This window comes from Belonocnema kinseyi, chromosome 6 (assembly GCF_010883055.1).
Source record: "Belonocnema kinseyi isolate 2016_QV_RU_SX_M_011 chromosome 6, B_treatae_v1, whole genome shotgun sequence".
NCBI classification, from domain to species: Eukaryota; Metazoa; Arthropoda; class Insecta; order Hymenoptera; family Cynipidae; genus Belonocnema; species Belonocnema kinseyi.
The window spans coordinates 33,180,481-33,185,971 of NC_046662.1; positions in this window are offsets into that span (position 1 = coordinate 33,180,481).

Below are 5,491 nucleotides of genomic sequence, written 5' to 3' on the forward strand. Positions count from 1 at the left end.
GCGGAACGAACGTGTTATTTACTTAAATAGCACGAGAATTCTGGATCAATCTGAAAAATCTCTATCCCTTCCACACAATACTCCTTTCCCCTGCCGAGTGAGGCACGCCTACCCCGAAAGGGAATTGGCTTAATGGTGTAATAATAATAAAAAACCTAGTGCAATTTCAGAGAGAATCTCAATTTTTAAAGAGATTTTCCAAGATTTTTAAGGCACTTTAAGGAGCTTAGTAAGATTTTAAGAGATACCGAAGGATTTCGTCGGATTTTGAGGGATTTTAAGAAATTTAAAACGATTTCCGCGGAGTTTATTGGGATTTCGAAATATAGTCAACAAATTTCAAAGGATTTTATGGGAATTAACGGACTTCAAGAGATTTAAAAGAGCTTGGGTGATTTCAAAGGATTTTGAAAGATTTCGAAAGATTTCAAAGTATATCGGCGGATTTCAAGGAATTTCATAAGATTCAAAAATATTTTGCAGATTATAAAAGGATTCTCGAATATTTGAAAGGACTTTAAGGGATTTCGATACATTTTAAAGGAAATCACGGGATTTCAAAAGGTTTTCAAGAGACACTAGAGCATTTTCATGAATTTGGAAGAGTGTCAGAGAATTTTAATGGGATTTCAAAGATTTTAAATTATTTGGTAAGATTCGAACAAATTTGAAAAGATTGTAAGGAATTGAACGGATTTCAAGAGATTTGAATGTGTTTTGATTATTTCACGTAATTTGAAAGGATTTTCATAGATTTTAAAACATTTTAAAATTATATCCACGGATAGGAGAGAATTTCGTAAGATTCCAAAATATTTAACAGAATTGCAAAAGATTTTTGAATATTTTAAATGATATTAAAAAGTTTCGACTAAGTATAATGGCTTTAAAAAGATTTAATAGATTTATTAGATTTTAAAATATTTTATGGAATTTCAAGAGATTTAAGAGATTTAGATGGGATTCTGAAGATATAAAGCGTTTTTTAAAAATTCCAAAATATTTCAATGAATTTTAGGGGATTAAAAGGTATTTCGATTATTTCACGCGATTTCAAATGATTTTAACATATTTCAAAAGATTTCAAAGTACTTCCACGAATTCTAGAGAATTTCTTAGAATTTCTAAATATTTAATTAAATTTCCAAGGATTCTTAAATATCATACTGGCTTTTAAGGAATTTCAAAAAATTTCGAAAGATTCTCACGGATTTACAACATATCAATGAATTTGATAGGGATTTCAAAGATGTTGAGAGATCTCGTAATATTTTTTAATATTTCCTGAAATTTCAAGGATTTTAACCGACTTCTAGACATTTCCAGGGGTTTACGCGGTTTTTAAAGGATTGAAAGGATTTTTATGGGATCTTGAGGATCTTGAAGATTTTAAGAGATTATTTCAACGATTTAAAAAGATTTCACAGGGTGTCAAAAAAAATTTCAGAGACTTTCACAATTTTAAAGGCATTTCCACAGTTTTTAAAGCATTTCATGAGATTGTCACATTCTAGAGAGATTATACAAGAGATTATGTCCGTGCAATTAAAAAATTTTTCTATTCAAAGAAAATTCCTCTCATCAGGCTGGGTAATATTTTTGTTTGGCTCACTTTCATTTGGATCTATGAACCTTTAAGCCGCCCCAAATTGTGAAAAAATAGTCTCTAAAGTGTTTTTGTTAAAAAAAAAGCAAGGCTGGAAAATGAGAAGAAAAATGATTTGAAATGTTGTCTAAAGTTAAATAAAACAAATCTTAAAAACGAAAACCCACCCCTTATAAAGATGAATAAACGAATTTTTTGTTTTTTTAATTTTGTTCTTAACTAATTTCACAAATTTCTAAATTATTCACTTGAACAAACGTAGAGGAACCTCTTTTTATGGAAATATACACTTAAAAACAAAGAAAGTGTCCCCGTTAAAAACGTTTTCTCCTTAACTTACAATTTTTTGGAATATATTTTTTTAACTACAACTGGTAAGTTGTATTTTCCTGTCTTTTATATAATTGGCTGTGACTTGAGCCTTGATATAATTTACAAAGTGCCTACAGAAAAAAAGTAATTGTTAAACAGGAAATTAATCATCTTTCTTCTGTAGAAAAAAAGTAACGAAAGGAATTCCTGAACTGGAATGACAAGGCTTTTTGTAATAAATAAATAAAAGGAGACAGGTATAACTTTGCAACTGTGCTCTATCAATTTTCATCAACAAATTTTAAATTAAAGCTGATTGCGTCTATTTATGTCAAATAAGAATCTTGAAAATTTCATTAAGGCCATTAAGTGGGTTACGTGACCAGATTCCTACCTTACCGTCACTTTTTTTATTTCCTAACTTATTATCATACGAAACGCCAAATCGAGTTGAAAATTTGGGATTCTAAATAAGAAGCACCAAGAATGGTAGGTCTGATTCTAAATTTGTATAATTATAAAAAAAAATTTTTGGTGTAAATAATTTTTTTTGCTTTTTTCATAATTATTAAAATTTAAGACCAGGCCCTCCTTTCTTAGTGCTTCTTATTCATTATCCCAAATTTTCAACTGAATGTGGCGCTTCGTGTGAAAATAAGTTGGGAAATAAAAAAAGTGAGAGTAAGGTTGGAATCTGGTCACGTGACCATCTCATCACATGGCCTTAAATAAATATATATGCCAGACACCGACTAAATTTTATGATTTTTGGACTCTATGAGTGCCGCAAAAGAAAGATCCGTTAAAAACAACAAATCGAAAATTTAGACGATTAGATTACACTCTCATGAATGGGAATGCAAAAATTACAAAATAGCTAGATATACCATTTTTAGTTTGTAATGGGTGGTTTTTCCCAGTGGTAATATATTAGAAGTGAAAAATTGAATTGTTATGTAAAAAGCTGTCTTTTTTCTTGGAAATTCTTTCTTTTTTTGTTTGTTTGTTAAAAGTTCAACTGTTTGGCTAAAAATGATACTGTTTTTAAGAAAGTTTAACTATGTATTTCGAAAATAGATGTAATTGATTGACAATTCATCTTCTTTTCCCTGTTTGTTTACAAATTAATCTTTTTTGGTTGAAGTTCAACTGTTTCGTTGAAAGTTTAACTTGCTTGTCAAAAATTCAACTTTTAAATTAAATTCTTTGGTTATAAATTTGACTTTTTTTGTTGAAAATTCGTTCTTTTTGTTGTTCTTAAAAATTAATTGTTTTTTCTGAAAATTTAACCTTTCCATTTTTGTTTGATAATTTAGTCTTTATTGGATAAAAATCCAAATGTTCAATAGACAATGTGTATTTTGTTGAAAATTCATCCTTTTGATTAGGAAAATAACCTTCTTTATGGAAAATTTCTTCCTTTTGGTTGAGTATTCAACTGCTTGGTTAAAAAATCGTCTTATTTGGTTCAATTCATGTGCTTAATAATACATTTTTTTCTATTAAAAATTAATTTTTTATCTTACAAAATATCTATTTAACTGAAGAATCAATAAAAGAATTAGTTTAAAAATGAAAAAAATACACAAAAAAGTTATATTTATAACCAAAGAGGTAAAACTAAACAAACAAGTAGATGGTTACTTTTTCAACAACAACAAAAAAAGATTGATTTTTAATAAAATATTTCAATTTTCAATCAAAAATATGAATTTTTCACAAAGAAGATTAATATTCTACGCGAAAATATGAATTTTCAACTAAAATAATTAATCTTAAACCAAAAAAGATGAATTCTCAATGAAACATAATAGTCAAATTAATCCAAACAAGACAAATTTTCGATAGAATAATTGAATCCTTAACGAAAACAGATTAATTAACAACGAAAAAAATGCATTTTTAACCAAGAAGGATTAATGTTGAACCAAAAATATATTAGTAAACTTTTCGAATAAAAATTGTTGACTTCTCTTATTGGGTTCGATTAATTCAATTCGCATTTAAAAGAAAAAATGAAAAAAGGGTGAAAACTGGACGATTCGTCAAAAGTGGGAGGGGTTCTTTAAATAAGAGGAGAAGAGGGAAAAAAGAAAAAAGGGTAATAATAGAGATAGTATTTAAAGTCTGAAATATGAAAGTGATTTTAAAACTTATAAACGTAGTCCCCTATTACTTCCTAATTTTTGCTAAAAATCACCCTATCTCTCCTGGTTTGATAAAATTTTGGGACGACGTTTATGCTCGAACCTTAGGGGCCATCCATAAATTGCGTAACGGAATTTTCAGACAATTTTACCCCTTCCCCCTGTAATTCTTATTTCTACCTTCCCATGTAGTTTTTCGCCATTATGTAATACTAGGCTATACCCCCCCCCCCCCCAAGTGTTCGTAATTTATGGATGGCCCATTATATAAAAGACGCGCATTTTTAGGAATTAGATTTTGAAAAGGGCTGGAAATTGCAGATATCTAATAAAGTCCCATTTATCAGGGATTATTTCCTAGTAAAAATGTGAAGTAGATAGAATCTTGACTGGAAATGTTTCTCAGTAACATTGACGCCCAAGAAACGTTCGTCGAACCCGTATAAGAACCGTGGGTTTTACGAGACAGGTTGGGTATCTATACGGACTGATACGGACAGTGCGTACGATCTCGAAGCGTATCGTATCCTCTGCGACGTATATTTTTCCTGCCCCCCCCCCCCTCTTTAGACAGCAGATCCTGTCCCTTGTTAGCCGACAAGTTTGCTTGCTCGCTCCTTCAAGGGCGGATCCAGAAGCGGTTCTCACACTAACAAAATAGATTTTTGACGTTTATTTGCCACATTTTCATTTAACGAGACTTCTATTCCAATTAGACTGGTTTCACCGGCTCTAATTACTTGATTTATTCCTACCACTGGTGTAGACGGTTATTTACAATTTATTATCATTGCGAGGACGTGGCTGTTTCTTATATGGAGACATCTCGGACTGTTTATAACCGATTGAAATAAATTAATTAAATGTCATCCCGAAGTTATAGAAAGTGCGTTTTTCTCAAATGTTCACACCCTCTCTCATGTAAGATGCCTTAATATTTTCTGTGACCCCCCCCCCCCCCCCCCCCCCCCCCCCCCCCCCCCGTTGAAGATTCATTGTTTTAGTTGAAAATGAAACTATTTTCTTGAAAAATTGTTGTTTTTTTTAGATGATAATTAATTTTGTTGTAACTAAAAATGTAACTATTGCATTTTTTGGTAGAAAATGTAACTTTACTTTAAACATTTTCTGTTTTTTAGTTGAAAATTCGTATTTTGTGATGGAAAAGTAATCTTCTTGGTTGAAAATTCACCTTCTTGCCCGTGTAGAAATTGCCCGGTTTGACCCGATCAGAAGAAGGTTTCTGGCCAGAATCTGACCAGGTCAAACCAGGATAATATTTTGTTAATTGCCCGGCCGGGATCTGACCGAGTTCCCACCGGGCCCCAGTCGGGTCAAAAATGGTGCATAATAGAAGTATCATAACCTTAAAAACATCTTAAGAAATATCCACAAACGACTGCAGTAAGTGGGTCGTTTGCAAATA